Below are 18,035 nucleotides of genomic sequence, written 5' to 3' on the forward strand. Positions count from 1 at the left end.
ACATCGTCCTGGCAGGGACAGAGGGCAGGCAAGTTCCTTGAACAGCTGAACAAGAAGAAAAAGACCTAAGAAGGAAGAATTGAAGCCAGTTCTGCTTGTGTTATAATTCTACCCGCAGCTGCCTCTGTTTCACAGACCACATGCTAAGGACCATGTCCCTTCCCCTGTAACAGACGAGCAAAGTAGACCCAGGCCTTCCAACCCAGAGACCAGCTGAGCTGTACCGTGGACAATCTAGGATGTGAAAGACTTCACTCAATGTCTTTGTCACTTGACATATTGTTCCTGTCTTTGGGAAGTAGCTTCTTTGTGTGACAAGAATATGCTAAACCAACACTTAAGTGGACAGAGGTGAAAGATGCCAAAATTAGCTACAGAAAAAAAGGCGTAAAGACTTGTATTTTCTGTTATTTGAAGGTGTTAAGACCCCACATAGAATATGAGTCCTTTAAAGGAAAGTTGTGAATGGCCCAGGGAATGTTGAATTTCCATGTGGCAATATGTTCTTGATCAGTCATGATGATGATGATGGTAGCATCAGTAGCATTTATCAGTGTTTCCTGGGTGAGAGGCACTTTATCCTAATGACCTTTTATCCCCATGACGACCCTGTGAAGTAGGAAATACTGTTTCAGCATCTTCAGGGTTTTTCTTTTTCTTTTTTTTTCCATCAGGAATTTACCCTAGATCACAGTTGGGTGGTAGAACGACCAGAACTGGACACTAGCCTTTCCTGAATTCCCAGCGTGTGATCTTAGCAGTTGTATTGCCTGATGCAGAGCCATGTAAATGTTGCCAAAGCAATGAAACGTGTACCTGTTTCTAACAGATTCTAACTCAGAAGCTCTGGGGTTAAGTGCAGAGCAGTTGAGTGTGATTGTCTTTACAGACAGTAGATAACTTAAGAGAAGTTGTTTAAAAGTATATTTGCATATTGCACTACACTGTCATATCTGTGATTGGTTAGCTATTGAGTAACTAACACAAATCCCAATCCCATCTCTAATCTCATTCATCTCTTGTATGATATTTGACCTAATTGAGGCAGTTTTTTTTTTGTTCTTTCCCACAAACACACATCGAACATCCAAAACATGCTTGCCATTTGTGAGCATATTCTCTTAGTTATTTAGGAGTTGAGTAAGAGTGAGAGAGAAGGGCTTCCCTGGTGGCGCAGTGGTTGAGTGTTCTGCCTTCCGATGCAGGGGACGCGGGTTCGTGCCCCGGTCCGGGAAGATTCCACATGCCGCGGAGCGGCTGGGCCCGTGAGCCATGGCCACTGAGCTTGCGCGTCCGGAGCCTGTGCTCCGCAACGGGAGAGGCCACAACAGTGAGAGGCCCGCGGACCGCAAAAAAAAAAGAGAGAGAGAGAAAAAGACACATAAATATGAAATACGGTCATCATTTTTTTAATATCCTTTATGTTGTTAATCCCTCTTAGCATTTACTGCCATTCACTCATTTGTATTATTTGGGGTATAGCAGTTTATTCACACAGCATTTTTACATATGGCTTATCATTTGTATTCTATTTTAATAACACTAATAATTATAGACTATTGACAAACTCATCAGACCCTACATATTCATTTCAAAATCATGAAAATAAGGTGGAAAATGAGGTGTAAAGTGGAAAATCTATGTGTATGTTTTCATTGGTGGAATGAGGAGCTACCTGAATACCACTCCTTTAGCTTTTCCTTCGAATGGTGCACTTTTTCCTCCATGCATAGGAGTCCCTTCCATTAGGTAAACAGTAGTCTTGAGGGCAAACCTCAGAAGTAGAAACAGGAGAACTTTTCAGTTATGGTAAAATCAAACATATTTTTCTTCAGTAGTGAAAAAAAAATTCTTCATGAGAAGTTCAACCACCGTGAGTTCCATGGTGAAAAACTTTCCACTTATAGATGCAACTTCCCCCAGAATTCTGAGAAATGTCGGTAGTAGAGAGGGGTGTTGCATACACCTGTTTCATTTCCCTCTGACTTTTCCTTCTCCTTTCTCTATTGACATTAAAATCTATAGTGAAAGCACATAGTAAGCAGTCTAGGACAATTGATATGACATTTGATCTAAATCTCCAAAGTCTATTTTAGATGGGGATGCTATGAGAGTCACAGGAGGGGAAAAAATCTAGAATTATTCTTATGTGATCAAATGTACTAAAATAACAAAAGCAAATCTTATTTCTAGCTAATAAAATCACATTCCTTATATGATGTCATATTATGGCAGAAAAGAAATATATGCGTCTATTTTCTTCTATATTAAAACTGCTAAGGAGTGGGGACCAATGAACTAAATCAATTGTTTTGGGTTCAAGTTGTAGTTTTTAGTAGCCATCCTTCTTAGCAAGTTTTCAGAAGCAAATGTAGTTCGTGTACTATCACCACTAAATGTGCAATTGTGTAGATTTGTGGAAAAAAGTATTATCAAATATATATACTTTAAAAAATGATTTGTGTAAATTTATCTATTCATATTATTATTCTCCCCAAGTAAATCAAAATCTACTATATACTGTGTTTTTCTTCTATAGCTTAAAAGGGGAATGTATGTTGAAACTTATTCAAATATTTATTAGGTGTCTACTAAGTGCCAGGCACTCTACTAGGCAGTAGAGATGTTGTATTAGAGGTGGAAAATGTCCTTGACCTGCAGAACTGATACTCTTGTAAGAGAAATACTGGGTCAAACTCAGTCAACAGTTTCTTTGCTACAGAGCTTTTTACGAGTCTTGTGAATTATGAGTCTCTGATAAGGAGATGTAGTGGACAACAGATCCCAAATTTATTTGAAATCTTTTCCTTCATGGACTGTCTCATAGGATTTATGATCCACTGAACACACCTTGAGAGACACTAGTATTCTGCAGTGGTTAGTTAATTGTTTTCTATTAAACAACTATATACTGAATCCATGATATTATTACCTGGATTTTTTGGAGGATACAATGATGTACATGGCCACTGTGATGATAAGGGGGTCCAGTTTAGTTAAGAAGAGAAACCACAGGAGTTATAACTTAATGTAACAAAGAAATACACACACATATACATATATTTATATGTAAATTACTATTTATATAGTATACAATGTCTTCTGAAGAAGATAGAGTTGTTTGTAACTTGGGATCTCACAGGAGGTTTCACAGAGAAGGTAGACCCTGAGCTGGGCAGAATTTCAGTAAGTTAATGTGGTTCTGACCGTACGATAAAATCGGGTATTTGCACTGGTCAATCTGACCTTGATGGAACAGCATTCCATTTGCAGGGAATAGTGTGATCAAACATGCAGTGGTGGAGATTGCCAGCTTGTAATATTCCAGTACCTGGAAAGTGTTGGAACATCTGCTTTCTCCACGGTCTAGAAAAGTGAATCTCGAGTGAAATGCAAGTATAATGGAGGCCAGTGCTCTTTGCTTTGTACACTGCTTTGATTCTACAACATGCAACAATGTAGTGATCTGTTTCAGATTGTCATTATTCGAGAGGGTTCTTAGTAATAGGAGTGGAAAAGGAAGACCTCTCTTCCTGTGTTTCTGCCCTATGCTCTTAAGCCAGAAAAGGTACCAACATCACTGACCTGACCTTGTCTCAGGTATCTATCAGGATCTACTAGAATCATTCTAGTGAAAGGTAACTAGACGTCCAAAGGACTTAAAAGATACACTATAACCTTTGTATACTTTATATACCTGGTGAAACAAAAATGTCACCTGAGTGGTCCCCTTCCCTAGAAATACCAGTATGTTTTTCCAGTGCATGGCAGAACTTTGCAGGTAAAACTGGGATAAAGGTGAAGAACAGTCTTAAAATTCTAGTCCTTGAACAGCACCTAAGACACAAAAGGTTTTCAATAATCTTAGCAACAGTATTCACAAATAATGACCATCAGCGTAACTGCTCTTTTGTGCCAAAATACATTACCATATTACTTTTTTTTCCTTCAGCTTTACAACTTGGGTTCTATTATTGTTTCCATTTTACAGATTAGGAAAGTGAGGCTCAGAGATGCTAAGTCACTTGGGCAAGGTCACAGAGCTTGTAAGAGATAAACCTGCACCCTTACTGTTGGATCCTACAAAGCAGACCATAATTTAAGTCCTTCAAAATATACCTCAGAACATTTGAGTAAATTAATGAATAAATCCTCCTAGTCAGACTGACCAGATCATTATATTAGGTTCAGCTCTAAGTGGAGGAAAGTCATAATCATAGTTGGACAGTTAATACAGTAATTTACTTGCTTTGAATTTTCTAAATGATGTTTAGCTGGTAGTTTCATGATGATAACCATCGAATAAAAACAGGCATATTTTGGTGTTTGGAATAAGATCTCATATTGAGTAAAATACATATTGATTCCTAGACCTATATGATGTGAGTAACAGATGACATTGAGATGTCATCTAGAAGTACTCCTGTGCAGTTCATCATGTCAACCCAGCTAATAATTTTAGAATGTTCAGAGTGAATAATATATGCAGCCATAAAGCATATTTCTAATCAATGCAAATAATATTTTTCCTGTGCTAAACCCAGAGTTAAGTTATAACACGCATCATAAGATTAATGGGCCATTTTTTCTTCATCACTTTGCTAAATGACTTAGTCTGGAAACCATTCAGAAGGTTGCGAATTGGAGCTGAGCAGTAGTAGTGAGACTGTGCCTCTGATGATGAAACTATTTCCACCCCGACCCCTACCGCTCCCTTCTTGGGAAAGAAGGCAACATTTCTCCTAGAAAAAGTCACAGGTTCATAAGCTGGCTTGTATAATACGTTTGGAGGAATAGTGTGTCTTTTAAGCAGAGCCTATCTCGGCATATAAAATAATTTTTACCTACCATTTAATGAAATTAACACTCACTTTGAGGCTAGGTCTTTTGCCATTTGACTCCTGGATCACGTCTGTGGATATATTTTTTTCTTGAGACGAAGTGTGAACCCAATATAGTATCCATCATTCAGTCTGTCTAGCTGATGTACATCATCTGAAGCACAAGCTCCCTGAGGCCAGGCACTTTATCTGCTCCATCAGTGTAGCCCTGATGCCTAGTGTCTAGCTTTTGGAGATTCTTAATAAACATTTGTACTGAATAAGGTATGTATATGGTGAGCAAAAGTTGGCTTCCCATTTTACAGTCAAGAGTATCCCACTCATGTTCTGTGAACACTGGATACCAGAATCTTACTATGTTATTTTTCTGTTCCCTTTGCAAGTTTCCTGAAAGGGCATTCCTGTCCTTAGAATGTCCATCTCCTCCCATCTTCCTGGAGAATAACTCTTCTTTCTTAAATACTTAGCCCCATTATTGACTCTTTAAGATTGAATTTATTACCTCCTTACAAACAGGAAAATGCAGTGCTTTTTTTTTCGACATTTATCACCAGAAAATTATTCTAACACCTGAAATTCTGGACCTAAAATGCCTGGACTAGTGGTTCTCAAAGTCTGGTACCCAGACCAGCACATCAGCTGCACGTAGGAATTTTTAGAAGTGAAAGTCTTGGGCCCTGCTCCAGACCTACAGACTTGGACACTCTGGGGGTGGGGCCCACTACCTGTTTCAGCAAGCTCTCTTGGTGATGCTGATGCATACTCAAAGTTTGAGACCCACTGCTTAGACCTAGAACTTAAGGTTTAGGCTTTGGACAGATCTGAGTCCTAAACACTACTGAGACACTGGAGTGACCATGAGCAAGTTACTTCTGGGAACCTCTTAGCATCTGTGTGCCTTGCTTAGCTAATAGTGATTTAAATTAATTAGAATAATGCACACGGTGTACTCAAGAGAGTAACCAAAGCATGCTTTATGTTCCATAAATTCTAGCTGTTTACCATTATCACCAATCAGAGCTTACTGACACATCCTGAAGACATTCTTCTAATAAGTGTAATAATGTGGTTTGTAAAATTAACAGCTTAGAAGAGCATATTACGAAGTTCATCAGACAGGGTCTCAGCAGGAAATCAGGGGTACATCAATAAGGATAAATTGAGCCCAATGTAGAGAATCAAGAGATAGTGTAGTGCCCTGGGTTCAGTAAAAGTGTGGATACTTTATAGGAGATGAAAGAGAAAGGAAGGCTTGCTGGAGAGAGAGTCCTCCCCAAAGATGCTGTGACGCCCCACAGAGAAGCACTATATGTTAGCTGGGGGATGCAGCCAACTGCCAACAATTTGGCAAGAATTAATACCCTAACTTCACTCCCCTCCTTCGTTCCCTACAATCTTCTATTGGTACTCTTCATTGGTGAGCCAAACAGAAGCCAGAGCAAGGACACTTACTAAGATAGGCCATGCAAGCCATCCATATAGAGTTGGGTGGAGAAAGGATGTGGAAGGGCAAATAGGACATATTTCCCGCAGGTGGTGAGCGAGCTGTAAAATCACTCGCCCTTCTAACATCATTGCCATTGCAGGAGCACGGAGGAGCAAGTGGTTAGTTCTGACTTGGCAGATCCAGGAGACTGCAGGACAGAACTGGTATATGAGTTGGGCTTTAAAGGTAGATTTGAATTTTAATGGAGAGTATGGAGTAAGAAATGGTGAAGAACCAAGGGAAAGGGAGATTCATTGCAAATGGAGAAAAGAAAAGTGGCATAAAGACAAGAAAAGTCAAGACTTACGGAAGAGATAGCAAATACTCTGCGTGTGACTGGAGCAGAGAATGGGTAGACGAAGGCTGGAAGTTAAGATGAAGTCATCCTTGAATAACATTAAAGTTTCCTCCTTTAACCTCAGTTTCCACCTTCTACTCCCTTCACTAACATTGGAAAATTAAAAGTGAATTTGACTGGGTTGGTGGCAATGGTAGTATGAAGCAAAGAGAGGAGAATAAGAGTAAAAAATTTAGTAGTACCTTGGTGAAGCTGGGTAAATGATGGGTGGTGGTGTCACGTCAAAGCATGGGCAAGTGATTGTGACAAATATAGGCTTATTTCTTGACTATATGACTTCAGTTAAGGTACTTAAGCCCTCTAGGCTGCAGTCTCCCAACCTGTAAAATGGGGATAAAACCTCGCTTCCTCCAAGGTTTCTGTGAGGATCTAATGAGAAATGGAAGTAAGAGTTGAGTCCAGTAATCAGTTTTTAATACATATCAACTAATGTGAGGATAAGGGTAAGAATACTTGCTATCATTTATTGAATACTTATTATGTGTCCAATATTGTGCTAGTCTATTTACATATCTTTTCTCACTTAGCTTTCTTTTCTCTTATCTGCCTTTCTATAGGCAAGAGATAACTGATGGCTCAGTTATGAGGAAACGCAGTTGTGAGGAAAATGTCAGAGGGAAAATGTACCAGAAAGTTAATTCCTAATGGATCTGTCAGCCTTAAACAGAGCATGTCTGTGCTAAAATGTGTAAAATACCTGTGCTAAAACTACTCAACTGGACAAGTTTTGATAAAGTATTAACTTAATGAATAGGCATAAACAGCTTGGAGCTTTTTGGAGGGTATGTGGTAATATTAGTATTGTTGTGATGACTTTTCAAAGTTCTATGGCGTATAGAAGTCAAAAAGAAGACCCGGAAAGGGGGAAAACTCTCTCTGAAAGTTATTGGGGAAGTCTGGCTAGTAAGACTCCAAAAGGGAGAATCAGTAAGAGGCCAGGTTATTCATAGGCCTTCTAAGAATGTGTCCATGAGAAATATTTACAATGATTGGATGCCGGAATAAAGGAGAACACTGGCTCCATAAATGGTAACTTATTTTATACAAACAGGCTAATGATAAAAATAATGAAAATCTGATGGATTTTTGAGAGTTTCATTGACCAAACTGAGACAAAAGTACATAACAGCTAGATGCTCATAGTTTTAATCAGTTCACTTTGGAGTCAAGCAAAGATAGCACCTGAAATGGTAAGGGACGTTTATGCAAGGTCACAAAGATTTTTGGTGGTGCATTTGGGATATAAACCCATTTCTGTAAGAATTCTTTCAGAAGTCAAATGTTTGCTTGTCAAAAATAGCATGAACTTACTTCCAGGAAAAGTTCCTAAGAAAAAATAATTTGAGTAATGAAGAACACTGATGTAACAGTTAATTTAAGAACCCAGAAATAGAGGTAAAGAGTAAAGCAATTATGGGTTAAGAGTCTGCATAGGCAGAAGGAGCGGAGCGGCTGCTGCTCAATGGCGGAAAAGCCGCCGGTGTTCTGACCGCTTCGTCCCCCTAGTAGTTGCGAGGGAGTTTCCTGCCGGCGCGGCTGGAGTCTCTGTTTCTCAGGGTTCGGTGGCTGGAAGATGCTCCAGAGAGACGAGGCTGCGGCGGAGGAGGTGGCGGCGGCCGAATCGGCAACGGCGCTAGGGTGGAGAGAAGGCGGCAGCGGCGGCGGCGTGCGGGGCCCAACGGTGTAAACAGCCCCGGAGGCGGCGGAGGCGGTGGCCAAGACCCCGAGGGGGAAGCGGCGGCTGAGCCAGGGTCGCGCCTCGTTTGGAAGCCTGGGCTGAGTGCAGCAGAGGGGTTCTGCGGCGGGCGCGAGCGGACGCCCTAGACCTCGCCTCCCTCCCTCGCCCCAGGTAAGGCCGCTGGGCGCCCCGCCGCAGGGGGAACGGCTCGCGGGCACCGCCGAGGCCCCGGACCGTTTTCGGGGTGCCGCCGAGCTGCGGCCGGGACCTCTCCCCGCTTAATCCTCGCCTCTTTCCCTCGGCCGCGGAGCCCAGAGGAGAGGGACGCCGGGCCTGGCTCCTGGCTAGGCCCCTTCCCCAGCCGCCGCCTCCGCGCTCGGCCGAGGCTGGGAGAGGCTCGGGGCAGGGAATTTTAGTTTGCTCCAAAGCCTGGAAGTAAACTGCTTGTCCCTGTTCTCTGCGAGCATCTCTTTCACCTGAAAGCACTGGGCCTACTCCAGGCGGTAACTCGTCCCTTCCTGGTGCATGCCTGTTTGAAAACACTACCTTTTCCCATTTGTTTCCTCATTAGCTTCTGCCTTCCTCTGCGCTCCATTTCACTTCTTCGTTAAATCTTCTTTCTCGCTCTTCTGTCTACGCGTCTCACCACCTCCTTCCTCCTTAGCGACTTTATTTAAATCGTTTCTCTTTTTCTTCTCAGGAGACTCCGGTCTTCTCTTCCCTGTCTTCCCCAGCAGTCCTTTTCGGATGTCATTCTTTTTAGTGAAGTTCTTAAATGAAACTGCTATCGTCAGTATCCCAAATCTACCAGAGGCCCATTAAGAATAGACTCACCAGCTTTAAGTGGCAGATCAGTTTCTGATTTCACCGAGCCTAACATCCTTTTTAAAAAATTGTATTATTAAATGTAGAGTGTGGAAATAGCCCTGAAGTTATTTTTAAAATGAAGGGCTCAATGAGTGTTGGAAATAGTTATTTCATTTTTTCAAGTTGCATTACCTCTAGTGTCAGATTGAGCAGATCTAGAACATTTTTGCCCATCTTGTCTGGCAGAATGCTTCTTAAGCGTTTTGATAGCGGCTCACATTCATCACTATTCAAGTTGGCTTAAAAACAGTTTGAAAACTTTAGAAAAAAGACATTATGAGAACAACTAGGAAGCTGTTTTGATGAAGTCACTGTTAAATACCTTTTAAAATAGGCTTCACATGTTTAATGTATCAAAATAAAGTTGGCGGGAGTCTTGTAAAAAGGATTATTTAGGAATTTGAGTAGTCTTAAGAGTTATGTAGCTATTTTGGGAAAAACATTCTTTTTCTGTTAACAAACGTTTACAACTCCTGTGATGTGAGCATTACCGAGGTTTACTGTGGGATTAACACAGGAACTCATTTTATTTGAGCTACCACATGGATGTAGAAGTGGTAAATTGCTCAGGTTAGCGTAAATCAGTATGTAGAAGAAAAAAAAAAAAAAGAGTCTGCATAAATTCCCCTGGAAGGGGGATATGGTCAGAGATGGCAATTTGAAAACAGTGAATCACCAAAAGTAAAAGTAAATTACAAGCTGTTTTGGGGGTCTTCAAGAGAGATTTTATAGATTGAACAACAACAGCAGCAAGGATAAAATATAACGCTGTCATGTAGACTGCAGCCTGAAAAGAAAGCATCGCAGAAAAGCCACATCATCCTGAATTTATATTTCCGTGCATTTGAACAGATTGGAGAGCAGTAAAGTTGCTTTAAGAGCGAGTGATTTAAGTCAGCCAGCTTGTGACTAATACAAGATATTTTTGCATTTACATTAACTTATGTCCATAAATAACGAACTTTAACAATGAACAAAATCCATAATCCTGATAATGCTAAGAAAACTGGAAAGATACCTTTACCTTGAAAAGACAGGATAAAGAAGACAGCATAGAAATTTAGGGAGATTGCAGTTTTGGAAAAATTATATTAACAGTTATTAGCTGCTACAGCTTTGAAATGTGATGATTTAAAGAAAGAAGTAGACTGTTGATTTCTAAAAGGTAATGTGTTGGCTGAAAGAGAAGAGAATCTTGTTGAGACCTAAAGTGTTCTTTTAAGGATATATTTCAATGTCATTTCAAAAAATAAACACATTTCCCATAACAAAACAGTGAGGTTAATGGAATAATGCAGATGAAAGCTTTTTGGCCCAAAGGAGTTCCATCCTTTGGAACAAAGTTTTATTGTTGAACACACCATGACCCGGGCCTGTGAGCGCCAGCACAGTGGCTGTTTTTACAAGATCTGGTACAATATTCACAGTAGTTCTGGCCTTAGCGCTGAGCAAGGATCATTCTTTTTGTATCTTCCTGATTGCTTCCTCTACAGAAATGGGATAATCCCTCCTCTTCTAAACTGGAAAGTAGTTTCTTCCCTCAATAAAACTAGTTTCTTCTCCAGGTTGAGCTTTTCCAACTCTTAGAGGTCTAAAATGAATGATATGAAATATACTATATTTGCATCTATTTTTATTTAAGAGTTATCTAAGGAGATTTATCTAATTAAATAGGAATTTCCTAACAGATGCCAAAATAAACAATCAACAAGTTTTCTTTAGAGATCATATATATTATATAACAAGATCCACCTAAGAGTTAAAATATAAGTAGGTATACAATTTAACTATTTGAAGATAATTTTTCTTCTTACCACTGAAGCAATAAGCAGGTGGTAGTACAGTTTGGGGAAAACAATATTTCTGGCTTTTGTTTTATTTTAATTTGTGATATTCATGAGATCTTTTGTGAATCTTTTGGGTATATAGTAAAATTAATGGGTTTTTAACTTTGTATTGACTCGTATTTTTGTAGGTTTAAAATTTTTCTTCTGGCTTTAACTTATACTATCTCCTTTTACTTTTTCATTTAGAAATAATGTATTTTTCTCAGGATTGCAATCTCAGTGCAGTCCTCTACTTTTCTATTTGTTGGACGTTCTCTTAGACGTCTACATTTTTGTCTAGTTAGTACATTTCTAGTTTTTTATACAATTGATAAGAACTCTTTAATCTTATGAATTCTTTATATTTTCTCTTTGGAGACAAGACTTATAGGGATTTCCTTGGGCTTAAACTAGAAAGAAAAACGAATTTGCATACGACATGTTGAAGGCTTTGTTACAAAGTGGGTTAACATTATATGTATGTTTGAAATAAACTACTTCAACCAGAGCACCTAGCTGTTAACCTCCAGATTAATATCTATCATAAAATATGTGCATGCTTCCAACACATGGCATTGCCTCCTATTACTGCATGTCCAGGAGAAATTGTTTTGTCTTGTAGCAAAAGGCATTAGCTCTTTGCACATTTTTTTTTTTTTTAATGACAGCTATCCAAAAATCAAGCTGAACCCTTGTGTATGAGGACAGAAAAGGACAATTTTTGGACAGGTCTAATATCCAGTTGTACCTTTCAGTCACTTAGAGAGAAGGCTTAGACCCCTGAAGCCCAAAGTCACAGGTTTTTTAGGATTATGGTGGTATATACCTCCAGTTTATAGAAAAAAAATGCGTTGTAGAAAGTCCAAGTTAAATTAGGACTAAAATCCAAGTTAAACCTAGAACTAAAGTTTTACTGCCCCAAATACTTGTAAACTCTAGGTTACTGCTCTGTTGTCCATTTCATCAGTTGCAAAACATTCAAGTTAGTCTTTCAGTGCTAACAAGAACATAAAAATGCATTATATCTAAAAGCAGAACATGATTGCCAAGCCAGATCTGCGCATTACCTGAGAGTTTGGGGGGCCACCCAAGCGGCATCTACTTGTTTGCTACTGACCTTCAGTTAGACTTGCTCAAGAATTGTTACAGTGTAATAACATACACCCTTGTGTACTCTTGAGTTTATTGAAAACACACAGCAAATGTGCACACACACACACACATACACACCAGCGCACCAGCTTTTTATTTGCTTCTGGATTAAGATGGACCCTGTATTTCCTCAGCATGCTAATTAGAAACTCTATAAACAATTCAAAACCAGCTTCTTAAAATTCTGTTTTTAAAAAAATTGATGTTAAATATTATCCTCAGAGAGTTCTACTCTGACTTTTCAAATTGTTTTTTTCTCCCTTCATGGGATAAACAGTTAGGGTTTCTTTTTGTTTGTTTTTTTATCTCATTGTAAAAAATTCTATCTTAAAAGCTGATTTATTATTTCTTCCTTAGCATGGATGACATGGGAACAAAGATGATATTTCATCAGTCTTGTTTTTATTTAAGTTGAAAGGTTATATATTTCTACTATCTACTGTAATAATGCTAAATATTTTTATAGTGCTTGTAAATCTTATGACATTATTTTTTTAGTTTGTATTTAAGGCATTTACTCAAAAGGGACCATATGCCTCAGTTCATGTTACTCTATCATCAGTGTGTACGGTCACTCTATTTTCTAATACTTTTAAGATTGGTTTTGGCCCCGACGTTCCTCTGCCAGATTTATTTCCTTTATTTTCCCCTATATAGCACCATTTGGGCCATTTAATATGTAATTTCCCAACTCACCTTTCATAGTTATTTTAAACATGTGTATATATTTGAAATACCGAATTGTTTTGTATTTTCTAATTTTTGCAAAAGTAGTATTGACTAAAAATCACATCCTATTCTTTTATTTTTTCTACACAAAATTATTGTTTTAAAATTTGTCTGTGTTGCTCCATGGAAATGATTGCTTCTGGCCACTGTCTAATATTCCACCATATGTTAATACCATGTTTTGCTTATCCATTACCCTGGTGATACATACTTAGGCTATTTTCAACACTTTATGTCCACCATAAAGCATTAATACACTCTTTCCACATGTCCCCTTGAGTAACAGTGCAGAGTAACGGTGCAGCCGTGGAATGGCTGAGGTAGAAGTCATATATATGCCTTATTTCACAGATTCCTCCCCAGAATAGCTGTACCATTTTCCCCTCACCAGCAATACTTGGAATTTCTCTCTTGCCATATCCTTTGTCACCACACGCTGTTAATCTGCATTTTTAAAAATTAATTCATTTATTTTTGGCTGCATTGGGTCTTCGTTGCTACACTCAGGCTCTCTCTAGTTGCAGCGAGAGGGGTCTACTCTTCGTTGCGGTGCGCAGGCTTCTCATTGCAGTGGCTTCTCTTGTTGCGGAGCACAGGCTCTAGGCACGCGGGCTCAGTAGTTGTGGCTCCCAGGCTCTAGAGCGCAGGCTCAGTAGTTGTGGTGCGCAGGCGTAGTTGCTCCACAGCATAATTTGCATTTTAACTTCTGGAAATTTGGCATGTGTGGATTCATAGGAAGTAAGGTGTTTTAATTCTGCATTGCTCTGATTCTAGGAAAGTTAGGTCTTCATATACTTTCTTGCTATTCATGTTTTCCATTCTATGAATTGCCTATCATGACCTTCGCTCATTTTTCTATTGAGTATTCTGTGTCTTTAGAGATGTAGAAGTTTTTGCATTCAGATGTTGAGTCCTTTATTGGGTTTTAGATAATGTATATGTCCTCTACCCATCAACTGTTTTTCAGTCTGACTTTGGTATCCTTTATTGTACATAAAATTCTAATTTTTTATTAAAGTATAATTGATTTACAATATTATGTTAATTTCAGGTGTACAACATGGTGATTCAATATTTTTATAGATTATGCTCCATTGAAAGTTATTATAAAATATTGGCTATATTCCCCATGCCCTACAATATATCCTTGTATCTCGTTTATTTTATACATAGTTGTCTGCACTTCCTAATTCCCAGTCTGTATCTTGCCCCTCTTGCTTCCCTCTCCCCACTGGTAACCACTAGATTGTTTTCTATATCTGTGAATCTGTTTCTGTTTTGTTGTATTCATTCATTTGTCTTATTTTTTAGATTCTACTTATAAGTGATATCATTACAGTATTTGTCTTTGTTTGACTTATTTCACTAAGCATAATACCCTCCAGGTCCATCTATGTTGTTGCAAATGGCACAATTTAATCATTTTTTATGGCTGAGCAGTGTTCCATTGTGTATATATGGCACGTATTCTTTGTTCATTCATCTGTTGATGGACACTTAGGTTGCTTCCATATCTTGGCTATTGTAAACAATGCTGTTATAAACACTGGATGTAGGTACATGCATCTTTTCAAATCAGTGTTTTTGTATTCTTCAGATATGTACCCAGGAGTGGAATTACTGGATTATATGGTTGTTCTGTTTTTGTTTTTTTTTTGTTTTTTTTTTTGTGGTACGCGGGCCTCTCACTGTTGTGGCCCCTCCGCTGCGGAGCACAGGCTCCGGGCGCGCAGGCCCAGCGGCCATGGCTCACGGGCCCAGCCGCTCCGCGGTATGTGGGATTCTCCCGGAGCGGGGCACGAACCCGTGTCCCCTGTATCGGCAGGCGGACTCTCAACCACTGCGCCACCATGGAAGCCCCTGTTTTTATTTTTATTAACATCTTTATTGGAGTATAGTTGCTTTACAATGGTGTGTTAGTTTCTGCTTTATAACAAAGTGAGTCAGCTATACATATACATATGTCCCCATATCTTCTTCCCTCTTGTGTCTCCTTTGCACCCTCCCTACCCCACCCCTCTAGTGGCTACATCAGTTAACATTCCCACCAACAGTGTACCAGGGTTCCCTTTTCTCCACATCCTCGCCAAGGCTTGTTAGTTTTGTTCTTTTTTATGATAGCCATTCTGACATGTGTGAGGTGATCTCTCATTGTTGTTTTGATTTGCATTTCCCTGATGGCTAGTGATGTTGAGCATCTTTTCATGTGCCTGTTGGCCATCTGTATGTTTTCTTTGGAAAAATGTCTATTCAGCTCTTCTGCCCATTTTTTTAAATCAGATTTTTTATATTAATAAATTTATAATTTTAATATAGTTAAATTCATCACTTTTGCTTCATACAATGTATGCTTCTTTATTTTTCAAAGATCTATTTCATCTCTTACCCTGAAATCACAAATATATTACCTTGCAATTTCTTTTATTCTCTCTAGATTTTATTTTTCACATTTAAATATTAAAACTATTGTATTTTAGTTTTGTACATTAGGTGGAATTATATAACATAATGGTTAATAGAATGATTTCTGTGGGGTTTAAGTTCCAGCTCCACCATGTACTTCTTAGGCTAGTCATTTTATCTCTCATACCTCAGTTTTTCCACCTGTAAAATGAGGATAATAGTTTATGCCTTGTGGATTTTTTTGTGAAGATTAGGTGAGCTATATAGGACTGGGTACAACATAAGTGATATCACTAGGTTAAGATCCAGTCTCATATCTCTTTTGAAAATGAGACTGTTTCCCCAAAAGCTGTAATTCAACTTCCTCCATTGGACTATGATTCCATCTCTTTCATGTGCCAACTTTCTATCTGTATACAGCTCTATTTCTAGGCCACCTGTTTGATTTGTTTTCTTGTTTGCTGTTTCTTCCAAGGGCATCACACAGTTCTTATCTATCATGACTTCCCAATATATCTTAATGTATAGGGCACGTTCTCCATTTTGAGCTTATTTTTCAAAACTACCTTAGCTGTATGGAGAACTTTATTCTTCCAGGTACATTTTATTTTACTTTATTTTATTTTAATTTTTTTATAGGAGATAGAGCAATGTGCTCTTTTTTTTTTTCTTTTTTTTTTTTTTTTTGGCTGCATTGGGTCTTCATTGCTGCGTGTGAGCGTTGTCTAGTTGCAGCGAGGGGTGGGGCAGGAGGCTACTCTTTGTTGTGGTGCACAGGCTTCTCATTGCAGTGGCTTCCTTTGTTGTGGAGTACAGGCTCCAGGCTCGTGGGCTTCAGTAGTTGTGGCTCGTGGGCTCTAGAGTGCAGGCTCAGCAGTTGTGGCGCACCAGCTTAGTTGCTCCGTGGCATGTGGGATCTTCCTGGACCAGGGATTGAACCCGTGTTCCTTCCATTGGCAGGCGGATTCTCAACCACTGCGCCACCAGGGAAGTCCCCCAGATACATTTTAGAATCACTTTTTTATGCTGTCCCTCAAAAAAAAAAAAAAGAGCTTGGCCTTTTATTACAGTTGCATTTAATTTTATAGATTAATATAAGGACATTTATATTATTATAGTAAGTCATCTCATCCATACCTGTGATATAAATTTCTTTTACTCATGTGTCCTCTAATAAAGTTTTCATTATGAAGATTGCATAATTTATTAGGTGAAACCCTATACTCTCTATAGGTTTTGTTACTATGGTAAATTCATCTTGTATTGTATCTAGATATTGATGCTATGGAGGAACACAATTGATTTTGGTGTATTAATTTTTTTCCAGCCCCTATGTTGAGCTCTTTTCTTAGATTTAATAGCTTATTGATTTTCCTGTGTTTCCAATGAAATACATAATCAAAACAATCTATAAATATGACATTTTTATCTATATTCTTCTAAACCTTCTCTCTCTTTCTATTTCTCTCAATACACAGCTCCAAAAAGGTCAGTTCGAATAGACCAGTAATGTTACAAATCTTCATCTCAATTCTCTCCTTAAAGGAAATGCTAATTTTTTAAAAAAATTAGTAGTATAATAATTTTTGTTAGTGTATACATGTGCCATGTATTTTTGGTATATAGCCTTTATCAAGGAAAGATAGTTATTATTTGGATCTAGTTTTATAAAATTTACCCTACCCAATAGATTTTGAACCTCATGGGATGCTTTTTATCTCTTCTGTCTAAAAAGAATGATGATATGATTTTCTCCTTTTATTTAAGTAATACAGTGAATCACATGATTTGACTGGCTGATACTGAACCAACCTTGCATTCTCAAGGATAAACCCACTTGACCAAATCGTATTATAGTATAGATTAGCTTTTGCTGTATTACAAACCACCTCAAAACTTAGTGGCTTAGGGAGATCAGCTTGGTGCTTTGTGACCACCTAGAGGGGTGGGATAGGGAGGGTGGGAGGGAGGGAGACACAAGAGGGAAGAGATGTGGGAACATATGTATATGTATAACTGATTCACTTTGTTATAAAGCAGAAACTAACACACCATTGTAAAGAAATTATACTCCAATAAAGATATAAAAAACAAAACAACAACAACAAAAAACTTAGTGGCTTAAAATAGCAATTACTTGGCAATTTGGGACTGGATTCATCTGGGTAGTGTTTTACTTTTGGTTTTATCTGGGCTCCTTCATGCAGTTTTAGTCAACTGATGGATCAGCTGAGTGAGAGCTTGTCTGAGACAGCCTCGCTTACAGGTTTGGTGGCTGGCATGGACAGTGGGAGCACCTGGTCTACTTGTCTTCAGAACCTAGTGGGCTAGTCCTCGGCAACTGAGCCATCAAGCTCTTTTGTCATTGTTTCATCATGTGGGTTGAGTATGCCAAAGCCCAGTCCTGCTGAAGTGGTGACTCAGGAATGAGGGTGCCAGAAGGGGATTGTACCATAATTTTTGAAACATCCTATCACAATTTTTTTTTTTTTTACAATGTTTTTAATATACCTTAAAACTCTGTGGAATAATATTGTATTTAGGTTTTTGACTTATATTTTTAATAAGGAAAATTTGATTGTAATGTTTTTTTATATTGCCCCTGTTTGGTATAATATTCTTCTTGCACCTCTAGCCCCATTATTCTAGCTTGGAGTACTTAAAATGTATTGAAGGGGATAGAAATGAGTATTGC

At 38.7% G+C, this 18,035-nt stretch overlaps 1 protein-coding gene across 1 annotated transcript in view; it reads left to right on the forward strand.

Moving 5' to 3' along the window:
• The window catches only part of LOC309829341 (uncharacterized protein), a gene marked incomplete at its 5' end in the record, with an annotated part of 127,539 nt that overhangs the window by 32,937 nt on the left and 76,567 nt on the right, over positions 1–18,035 (forward strand). The window lies entirely within an intron of this gene.

Source organism: Grampus griseus (genome assembly GCF_964374135.1).
Source record: "Grampus griseus genome assembly, chromosome: 11".
Taxonomy (NCBI): Eukaryota; Metazoa; Chordata; class Mammalia; order Artiodactyla; family Delphinidae; genus Grampus; species Grampus griseus.